At 45.6% G+C, this 11,636-nt stretch overlaps 1 pseudogene; it reads left to right on the top strand.

Annotated features, from left to right (window-relative positions):
- Nucleotides 1-9,779: 9,779 nt before the first annotated feature.
- Nucleotides 9,780-10,814, top strand: LOC539693 (adenylate kinase 4 pseudogene; annotated as a pseudogene).
- The last annotated feature ends 822 nt before the right edge of the window (nt 10,815-11,636 follow it).

Below are 11,636 nucleotides of genomic sequence, written 5' to 3'. Positions count from 1 at the left end.
TGGTGGTCCAGTGTTTAGGACCCCGAGCTTCCATTTCAGGGAAACTAAGGTCCCAAACACTCCTCAGTGCAGCCAAAACAAGAGCAACAACACGTGGTTAGTGCTAGCTGCTCGGTGATATCATGGAACCTTCCTTTTTCTTTACACTCCACCGTTCTGTCTCTTGCTTTTGTCCTCATGGTTTTGAAATGCTGCAGAACAGCTAAGGTATTATGTCTGTGTTCTGGGTTAGGAAGAAAAGAGAAGGGATATGAGGTCAGACTGAATCAGTGCCTGTTAGGAAATATTCTTTGAAGCCCCCAGCAGGTACTTGGATTTATGTCTTGTTGGTCAGAATTGGGACATATGGCCCCTTTCCCAGCAAGAGAGTCTATAGTAGAAGAAAGGAAAGGAGAAAGAGGCTTTAAAGAGCTTCAGTAACCAATACACGGGCTTCCCAGGTGGCGCTAGTGGTTGCCTGCCAATGCAGGAGACATAAGAGACATGGGTTTGATCCCTGGGTTGGGAAGATCCCCTGGAGAAAGGCATGGCAACCCACTATAATATTCTTGCCTAGAGAATCCCATGAACAAAGAAGTAAGACAGGCTACAGTACATAGGGTCACAAACAGTTGGACACAACTGAAGTGACTTAGTACGCACACACGAAAATACCCAGCATCTACAGCCATACAAATAGCTAGGCATCTTTAGTTGACATTTCATAAACATGAAAGAGTCAGACATGACTAAGTGACTAATCACTTTCAAACATACATCAGAAGAAATTAACATGGACATACTGCCTCCTATTCATAAAGCAAAAAAATTTTGAGCATCTTCTATGTACTATTATCTCATTAAGAATAAAAAGATGAAAGTGATATTGCTTCGTTTGTTCTCTTTAGAACACACTTATGAAAGTTCCAAGTAGTAAAGCCTAGGACTCAGGAAACAAACAGGTGTGTTCAGTTTTATGTTGTCTCTTTACAACAGATTCAAATGCCAACAAACAAGCATTTAATCACTCTATTGAGATAACTGGCTCAGTCGATGGTCTCCTGTATAAATAATTCTCTTTGTGAAAAAATTTTCCTACACTAAATTCATATGCAGACAGCCTTGCCAAACTAACTTCAGTAGCTAGAATTATTTCCAATGTTTATAGGAACTTATTTATGTTTACTGGGCTTCCCTGATAGCTCAGTTGGTAAAGAATTGGCCTGCAGCGCAGGAGACCCCAGTTAGACTCCTGCGTTGGGAAGATCCCCTGGAGAAGGGATAGGCTACCCACTCCAGTATTCTTGGGTTTCCCTTGTGGCTCAGCTGGTAAAGAATCTGCCTGCAATGTGGCAGACCTGGGTTCGATACCTGGGTTGGGAAGATCCCCTGGAGAAGGGAAAGGCTACCCACTCCAGTATTCTGGTCTGGAGAATTCCATGGACTCTATAGTCCATGGGGTCGCAAAGAGTTGGACATGACTGAGTGACTTTGGTGGCTCAGACGGTAAAGCGTCTGCCTGCAATGTGGGAGACTTAGGTTCGATCCCTGGGTCAGGAAGATCCCCTGCAGAAAGAAATGGCAACCCATTCCAGTACTCTTGCCTGGAAAATTCCATGGACCGAGGAACCTGGTAGGCTACAGTCCATGGGATTGCAAAGAGTCAGACATGACTTAGCAACTTCACTTTGTTTATGTTTACAGAATAGTTATGATCATTTGTATTCTACTAAATGATAATAGTGGAGAAGGCAATGGCACCCCACTCCAGTAATCTTGCCTGGAAAATCCCACGGATGGAGGAGCCTGGTGGGCTGCAGTCCATGGGGTCGCGAGTTTGAGTGAACTCCGGGAGTTGGTGATGGACAGGGAGGCCTGGTGTGCTTCAATTCATGGGGTCGCAAAGAGTCGGACACGACTGAGCAACTGAACTGTACTGAACTGAACTGAAGGCTGCTTTGCAACTGTAACTGGAAGAGTTGAACAATTTTGTGGGAGACCATACAGCCCTCAAAGTCTAAAATATTTATTCTCTGGCCCCTAATAGAAAAAGCTTTATCATTACTTAGCACATATTAAGTGCTCAACAAATGCTTCTTGATTTATTGAATGAATACATTCAAGACTTTGCAGCTGGATCTGAAAAACTAACAGATGAACAAAGTCTAAAAGCAAAGCATTTTATACTTCCCCAGTTTATCTGGTATTTGCCTGTTTGATGGTAGTTTGCTATTGTTGACAAAAGACCACAAGCCTTGCCAGGATCATGTTGGTGCTTTGAGATTCCAGAATGCAAATTTCTCTGGGTCCAGCTTTTCAAAGGGTTGGTCTTTGGGCTAAATATGTCTCACCAACATGTTTTATTTGGCCCACACAATGCTGCTGTTTGTTTTCAAAGCGACATTAGCTGCCAACATTTAAAATAAGGGGACTTCACATAATAATTCAAAGTTCCAGCTTCTCTTTAAAATTTGAAAGATCAGGCAATACAGGTACACATTTTGGTTAGGGCCATAACCACTTGTGGCTGAGTAGCTGTTCCCTTCTTGGATGGGGTAAGTGCCCTCCAATTACCACAATCCCCACTGCTCCTTATAGCCTAACCCTGGGCTGCCCTCATCCAGGTAATTTATCTACCTGGCCCTTCTGCAACACTTGTATCTAGGATCCTTACTCCAGAGGCCTATCATTTGCTACAAAGTTCCCTGAATTACAACACTAGCTATACATTTACTTGGTTTTCCTGGCTTGAAAACAGATTGGTACATCTGAAGACAAAACAGGGAAGAACAGCAATGCTCTTAAGACCATTACCTTCATTCCAACTAGAAGGCTGCCTCATTCTCCCACCCCGCCCCCTTTCCTTTTTCAAACCAGCCTGAAGACTCAACCTGCTTTCCGTTCAGCTCTTGGGCTCCATCCACCCCCTCCATCTCCTGCAGTTGTTTACCTCAAACCCGGGAGTGCAGTCTCCCCAGTTCCCTGCTTCCTGTCTGCCCTGGAAAACAAACACCTTGGCCCTTTTTTGTTTTTAGAGTTTAACTGCTAATCACTACAGGGAAACAGACAGGAAATAACATAAGGAGGAAATTACAAAGCTTAAAAAGCGCTTACAGTTCTAACAGTCATAGTCCTTCTGGAAGTACTCTATTTTTACTCTCTCTTGTTGCATTCTCATAGATGAAGGATTGTAAGGGCCTAAAGTGATACTGAAAGTGAAGTCGCTCAGTTGTGTCCAACTCTTTGCGACCCCATGGACTGTAGCCTACCAGGTTCCATCATCCATGGAATTCTCCAGGCAAGAATACTGGAGTGGGTTGCCATTTCCTTCTCTGGGAGATCTTCCCGACCCAGGGATTGAACCCGGGCCCCACATGGTAGGCATTGTAGGCAGAGGCCTAAAGACTACAGTAAACAAATGGTTTACTTTCCTGATGCTTGAAGGCAGGAGGAGAAGGGGACGACAGAAGATGAGATGGCTGGATGGCATCACCGACTTGATGGACGTGAGTTTGAGTAGGCTCATGAAGGACAGGGAGGCCTGGTGTGCTGCAGTCCATGGGGTCGCAAAGAGTCAGACATGCCTGAGCAACTGAACTGAACTGAACTGAAACAAACGGTGCTGAAGTATCACCTTGATAGCAGAGGAACCGTTAGGTGGCAGCACAGGGCATATCTTTTCCAGTCTTCCCACAACAGGCTGGCAGATGTGAGGCACCCAGTTGTCTAGGATGGGACAACTGAGCACCATATCAGGGCAAGCCTTTGGGCTGAGATCAGGCAGAGGTTAAGAGCCAAGAGGCGCCCAGGCATGCTGTGCCCTCAAGGAGCCAGGTGTGGAATTCTTGTCTCCTGTGCCTTCCCCTGATACGTTGATTAGAATCACACACTTTAAGGAATGATAAGATTCTTCCTGGCTTCCCAGGCGGTGCTAGTGGTAAAGAACCTGCCTGCCAATGGAGAAGACGTAAGAGACATGGGTTTGATCCCTGGGTCGGGAAGATCCCCTGGAGGAGGGCACAGCAACCCACTCTAGGATTTGTGCCTGGAGAATCCCATGGACAGAGGAGCCTGGCAGGCTGCAGTCCATGGGGTCACAAAGAGTCGGACACGGAGGCAACTTGGCATCAGCAAGAATCTTCCAGACCAACATCTTGATTTTATGACAAGTAAATCGAGGTCTCAAGAGATTTGACTTGTCCTAGCTGTCTGCAGTTTCAGTGGTGTCAGCTTATCTTTCTGATCTGTCCCTCTGGTTTAAAAGCATTTATTGAGGTCTACTTAGAAATAAAGACTGATTTTACTCATTTCAAAGGTGAAATGAAAAGGGGCATTTTGCCTCTAACAGAGCAAGACTTTATATAGGAAACAGAGACTTACTGGATACAGGTAAACACAAGTGAGCTTTGTTTCTGCTGCTGCTTACCTAAGCCATCGGGGAGAAAAGTGAGGGCCCCTATTCCAGAAGGGGAGTTGCAGCTCTCAGCCCTCTGGGCGGGCTGGTATGTGCTCCCTTCCGTGGGACCAGATAGTGTAACTGTGACTCTTATCAAGAGTGGCCTAGGGAGACTTCCCTGCCAGTCCAGTGGTTAACACTTCACCTTCCAATCCAGGGGCTGTGGGTTAGTTTCCTGATGGGGTAGCTAAGATCCCACATGCCAAAAAACCAAGACATTAAACAGAAACAATGTTGTAACAAATCTAATAAAGACTTTAAAACATGATCCACATTAAAAAAAAAAAAAAAAAAAAGTGGCCTAGGGACTTCCCTGGTGGTCCAGTGGCTAAGATGCCACACTCCCAGGGAAGGGGGCCCAGGTTCAATTCCTGGTCAGGGAACTAGATCCCGCAAGCCACAACTAAGAGTTTGCATTGGGCAACCGAACAGCCGCTGTGCTGCAATAAGACCTAGCACAGCCAAACTAACTAAATACTTTTTTTAAAGGGATTTTGCTTAAATGAAAAAAAGAGTGGCCTAGCATGGCAGGGCTGGGCCATGCACACCCAGTGCTCGCCCATGCTCTCAAATTACTTCAGTAAGACTACCCATATTCCTAGAATTTAAACACAAATCCAAACTGCACTGTAATAAAAGCATGTCCTCAGGCTCTAAATGGTTTAGAGAGCAGCCTAGTGATCAAAGGATAAGGCCTTATTGGGAAGTAACTTTTGCTTGAAAGGGTCAGGCCTCAGTACAGGAATTTTCCCAGAACTACACCTAATAGAAAGTTGAACTTGTTTACTTTGAAACACCGTACTGGGTGTTATAGGGCCTTGCCACTCAAACTGTGGTCTTCCAACCAGAAGCAACACCTGGAAAAATGTTTGAGAATAGAGAATATTGGGTCCAATCCATCCCTGCTGAATTAGCCTCTCCATTTTTAGCGAGATCCCTTATTGATTCTCCTGAATATTCAAGGGTGAAAAATGCAGCTTTAGGGCACTTTTTAGAAGAAAGATCCAAAACCACCAACACCTCCCTCTACTCTAATAGTCCCTACCTCAAGGAGCTTATAGATGGGTTTAAGAGTTCAAACCACACATGTGAAAAATGTCATGAAAATAACCATTTACAAATGTGTTATTAACACCATAGGGACTGCCCTAAGACATACATTTTGAGAGGGTGCAAGACAATGATTATCTTCCCAGCTGGGTCAGTGGTAGATAATCCGCCCGCAATGTACAAAACTCGGGTTTGATCCCTGCGTCAGGAGGATCTCCTGGAGAAGGAAATAGCAACCCACTCCAGTATTCTTGCCTATGAAATCTCATGGACAGAGGAGCTTGGCAGGCTACAGTCCATGGAGTCATAGAGTCAGACACGACTTAACGACTAAACAACAAAAAGAATGATTACAGGTGAGAGCAGTCACCCTGGGCAGTCTTCCCCAGAGTGGTAAAATTTGGATAAGTATATATGAATGGAAAGGGACAGGGAAAGACCTTCTAGAGGACAGGTCAGGGGCAGATTATAAATTCTAGGCAGTGGCCTCCAGACACTTTATTATCTTATGCAGGTCTCCTGACTCACTGGATCCTTCCAGCCTGCCACGTGTTGCTGTGGCTGCACACACAGCTAATCTTATCTCATGTTACAAATTTTGGTTTAATCAACAGTTTTCATGGGAATTCTTCAAGGGTTCTCACCAACAGGCAAACATTTTTTTCCTTCAGATTCAAAAGGCAACAGGTCCTCACCCCTTTCTTGGATAGTTGGCTGTGATTTCTAACTCTTCTTTTATAATCAGGTAAAAGGAAATTCCTTACATGTACACTCTCCCAAATTGCTGGAGCCTTTAATGTGGTGCAAATCTTCCCTGTAAAGCTCTTAATCAGATCTCATAAACGATTAGCACAGTGTGTTTACAATTTCTCGATGAAGTTAATCATCCTCGAAAGCCAGGAATTAACAGGAAAATGGGAAACGTAGTGGTTTCCCTGTCTTAACATCTAGATTTACTTTGCAAAGCAAAAGTGATAGCACCGAAGATGAAATCCAGAGTTTCAGTGTTTATTTTCCGAATGAGCTGGTATGACTGTAACCCTCTTCTTGTCACACATAGTGTATCCAGTAAACCAGAATTGTTCCCAGAATTAAACAACTCTTTGTGACCCCATGGAGTATACAGTCCATGGAATTCTCCAGGCCAGAATACTGGAGTGGGTAGCCTTTCCCTTCTCCAGGGGATCTTCCCAATCCAGGGATCAAAGCCAGCTCTCCTGCCTTGCAGGCGAATTCTTTACCAGCTGAGCCACAAGGGAAGCCCAAGAATTAAACAGTGGGGATGAGGTGGAGGGTATGAGAGTGCCTCCACTAGATGCCTGTAGGAAACCATGTAAGAAGCCCTCTCTCCCACCCTTATCTCCAACTTCCTGAAGAGGCACAAGTAAACTGGTAGACTCCAGAAGAGAAATATGATCAGTAGGAGGAGATAGTGTTGTCATTGTTTAGTCGCTAAGTCGTGTCTGACTTTTGTGCAGCCCCATGGACTGTATGTAGCCCGTCAGGCTCCTCTGTCCATGGGATTTCCCAGGCAAGAATAGTGGAGTGGGTTTACCATTTCTTTCTCCCAACCCAGGGATCGAATACGAGTCTCCTGCATTGGCAGGCAGATTCTTTACCACTGAACCACCAGGGAAGCTTATAAGCTTTAAATAATTCTTTAGATAATTAAATAATTCTTTAAACCCTTTAAATAATTCATTGCTACTGCTGCTGCTAAGTCGCTTCAGTCGTGTCCGACTCTGTGCGACCCCATAGACGGCAGCCCACCAGGCTCCCCCATCCCTGGGATTCTCCAGGCAAGAACACTGGAGTGGGTTGCCATTTCCTTCTCCAATGCATGAAAGTGAAAAGTGAAAGTGACGTCGCTCAGTCATGTCCGACTCCTAGTGACCCCACGGACTGCAGCCCACCAGGCCCCTCCGTCCATGGGATTTTCCAGGCAAGAGTACTGGAGTGGGGTGCCATTGCCTTTAGACCCTTTAAATAATTCTTTAGAATAGTTCCACCATAAGCTCAAGGGCCCTTCGCCTTGTCTGAGCCCCGTTAGAGGCCCCTGAAATCAGGATGGAGCTGAGTCTGTCGGGTGGGTGTCTGCCTCTTGGCCTCAGGGCTGCAGACTCAGGGCTGACTGAGCCTATCAGTCATCTCTGTCAGAGCCTATCACCAAGGCGCTTGTCACCAGCTGCCCAGCACACGGGGGAAAAAACACTTCCTATACTCACAGAGATAATTTGGGTTGATAGGAATAGCATCAGGGAAGAGAATGGCGTCACCAAATCAATACTTGAGCTTTGCGAATTAATATCTTTCTTGGCTCTGGCTCTCTGTTTATATCCAGGAGGCCATTGCTCCCAGACAGAGATGCTAAATGGAACAGACGTTTCGCTCCAAACAACAGCAAATTCCCTTTCCTTAACGAGGAGTTGACTTGAGGCTTAACATATTAAAGAAAATTCACTTAGTACATCCACTAGCTGTGAATGTTATCATTTTCCTTGTGGCACACTACTAGGAAATAGTGTGGATAAGCTGGGAAAATAAGGAGCTGCATGCCTGGCATGAATGCTGGTCATAAGAACGAATCTTTCTACTCCCATGTTCGTAGTAACACTACTCACCATAGCCAAAACATGGGAGAAACCCACATGTTCACCGATGGATAAATGGGAAACAAAATACAATATATACACAGAATGGAATATTACTTAGCCTTCAAAAGGGAGGGAATTCTTTTTTATAATTTTTTAAAATTCATTTATTTGGCTGCATCGGGTCTTAGTTGCAGAGGTCTTAGAGAGCAAGCAGCTCTCTAGTTACAGACTTAAGTTGCCCCACGGCATGTGGGATCTTAGTTCCCTGACCAGGGATCACACCCACAACCACTGTATTGGAAGGTGGATTCTTAGCCAGGGAAGTTCCCAAAATGAAGGAAATTCTGATACAAGCTACAGCATGGATGAACCTCGATGACATTATGCTAAGCGGCAGGGGGGCGGAGCCAATCACAAAAGCAAAATACTGGATGATTCCACTCATAGGAATCTAATTTCCTGGCCTCAGCACTTACCTAAGCCTTAGTCCATCTCTAGGCTCAATTCTAGACAGGTGTTTCTAACAGCCCATGGGACTTCCCCATCTAAGGTCATGTGCGTATCTTGAAGGCAGTATGTCTTATCTTTCCTCTCAAACCTGTTCTTCTATTACCTACTGTAGTTAGTGGAACCCTCATTTCCCTAGTGGCCCTGGCAATGGGAGTTACTGTTTAGTGGATACAGAGTTTCAGTTTGGAAAGATGAAAATGTTCTAGAGATAGATGAGTGTGATGGTTGTACAACAATGTGAATGGACTTATTGCTACTGAATTGTACACTTCCAAATTGTTAAAATGATAAATGTATATTATGTATATTTTGTCCCAATGGCACAAAAACAATGAACCTTTCACCCATCAGCCAGAGAGCGAGCCCTCCATCTCAAGGGATCTCAACCTCACTGGCTCTAAGGAGATTTCTTGGAAATGTTTGAAGTGAAGTGAAGGGAAGTTGCTCAGTCATGTCCCACTCTTTGCGACCCCATGGACTGTAGCCTACCAGGCTCCTCCCTCCACGGGATTCTCCAGGAAATGTTTAGTAAAGTACAAACAGTTTAACCCTTGACTGAGTTTACTTTTGGACATAAATCAGACTCATAGGGGCTGATAAATGGATTACATATCAATTAGCCATGCAAAAAAACTTAAGATTGCAACATGGTAACAGGCTTTACCAGTTAAGCAGTTTTCCTATCTTTTAAATCAGGGCTTTTCAAACTTGCATGTACATGGGAATCACCAAGGCATCTGGTTAATAATGCAGATTCTGAGTCAGGTTTGAGGTGGAGCTTGAGATTCTATTTGTCTAACCAGCTCCCAGGAGATGCTGATTCTTTTAGGCCAGGAGTCTCATTTAAGCAGCAAGAGTGTAGACCTCTCTTCAGTGAAGATTCCTGTCCACACCTTGGAGGTAACAGTCTCTCTGATAAGAATTATTTCTGGAATCTTGTCAGTCTTTTGCCAACAAAGGCTCAGGCATCTCCAACTCCTTTCCTCTAGCCTGAGCATGAACAATATATCGTGCCCTTATCCTTTAGGTACAGCCAGATCAGCCGCGATGTCCAAAAGCAGGCTTGTGGGGAGGACTGAAGGAAGGAAGAAGGATGGAAGGACGGGAGGGAGGGAGCAAGGGAGAGAGGAGGAAAGGAGGAGAGCAGAGAGGAAGGGGGTGAGGACAGAAAGGGAAGAAAAAGCCCCTGCAGGGGCGGCGGCGAATCTCCGCGCGAGCCCAGGGTGTCAGAGGCAGGGGCAGAAGAAACAAAGTTCCCAGGGCTTCTCCGAGGCCGCTGTCCCGGTTGTCAGTTCGGCCTCCCCCTCCTCTCCGAGGCAATGGCTTCCAAACTCCTGCGTGCGGTCGTCCTTGGGCCGCCGGGCTCGGGCAAGGGCACCGTGTGCCAGAGGATAGCCCAGAACTTTAGCCTTCAGCATCTCTCCAGCGGCCACTTCTTGCGGGAGAACATCAAGGCCAACACGGAAGTTGGTGATATGGCAAAGCAATACATAGAGAAAGGCCTTTTGGTTCCCGATCATGGGATCACACGCCTCATGCTGTTGGAGTTGGAGAACAGGCGCGGCGAGCACTGGCTACTTGATGGTTTTCCTCGAACATTAGTTCAGGCTGAAGCCTTGGACAGACTATGTGACCTGGATCTAGTGATCACTTTGAACATTGCATTTGAAACGCTCAAAGATCGTCTCAGCCGACGTTGGATTCACCCTCCCAGTGGAAGGGTATATAACCTGGACTTCAACCCACCTCATGTACATGGCATGGATGACGTCACTGGTGAGCCACTTGTCCAGCAGGAGGATGACAAACCGGAAGCAGTTGCTGCCAGGCTAAGGCAGTACAAGGATGTGGCAAGACCCGTCATCGAGCTGTACAAGAGCCGAGGAGTGCTCCACCAGTTTTCAGGAACCGAGACTAACAAAATCTGGCCCTATGTTTACACGCTTTTCTCGAACAAGATCACACCTGTTCAGTCCAAAGAAGCCTACTGAGCCTGCGCAGTGGAAGAACCAGGAAGATATGGTCATTTGTTCAACTGTATGTGTAGTGTTGGTGCCATGCCCCAGTTAGCAGCTAGCTGAGATAGCTTGCAGTGTCTTTTCTAGTTTAAATGGTGAACAGACATGAAAACTAATGAATAGAATAAGTTAATGACGAGGCTCTTCTCTGCCTTTCTAAAAGAGGGGCCACCTACATGTGTTTAAGATGTCCCTGCACATGTCTCAAGTTCTTTATAATAAAGGAAGCAACACAGGCTGGAAAAAAAAAAAAGAAAGGGAAGAAAAATGTCAAAAGCAGAAGACTTGCTTTAAAGTCCTCTATAAGAAAAAAAAAAAAAAAGTCCTCTATAAGAATCCTTCGGTGGCTCTGTTGCTTTCAAGCTAAAAGTTCAGATTTCTTATAAAGGCTTCTAGTGGCCTGATGAAATCCTTGTCTACCTCTCCCAGCTCATCCCTTAACATTGCCTCCATCTAGTCTATGTCCAACCATCATGAATTCTGTTCTTCCTTGCCTTTATTTCCCTCAGGTGGTAAAGAATCTGCCTGCAATGCAGGAGACCCCGGTTCAATCCCTGGTTGGGAAGATCCCCTGGATAAGGGAAAGGCTACCCACTCCAGTATTTTGGCCTGGAGAGTTCCATAGACTGTATAGTCCATGGGGGTCACAAAGAGTCCGCCACGACTGAGCGACTCTCACTTTCACTTGCCTTTACAGTTGATCTCCCCGTGATCTGGAACCTTACCCTCTCCTTACATCACCTAGCCCAGGTGTGATCTCTTCTGAAACGATTTCTCTAACCATGTCGCCACTCTCATTTCGCACCCTCTGAGTGAGGTAGTCCTTCTCTGTCTTCACTGCATACAGTGCTATCAGAGCACTTCACAGTCTACTTGAATTGTATTCCCTTCTCTACATCCTCCTACCCCCAGCTCCACTGGACCGTGAGCTCTTTGAGGGATGGGAAGATGTCTTTTGTCCCTAACACGGTGTCTACAGCATACAAAGTACTCAAACAGAGTTTGTTGAAAGAATGAGCAAATGCAGAA

The sequence above is a fragment of the Bos taurus genome, chromosome 19 (genome assembly GCF_002263795.3).
Source record: "Bos taurus isolate L1 Dominette 01449 registration number 42190680 breed Hereford chromosome 19, ARS-UCD2.0, whole genome shotgun sequence".
Lineage (NCBI taxonomy): Eukaryota > Metazoa > Chordata > Mammalia > Artiodactyla > Bovidae > Bos > Bos taurus.
Note: the sequence above shows the minus strand (reverse complement) of the source record. Positions and strands in the feature narration are given on the sequence as shown.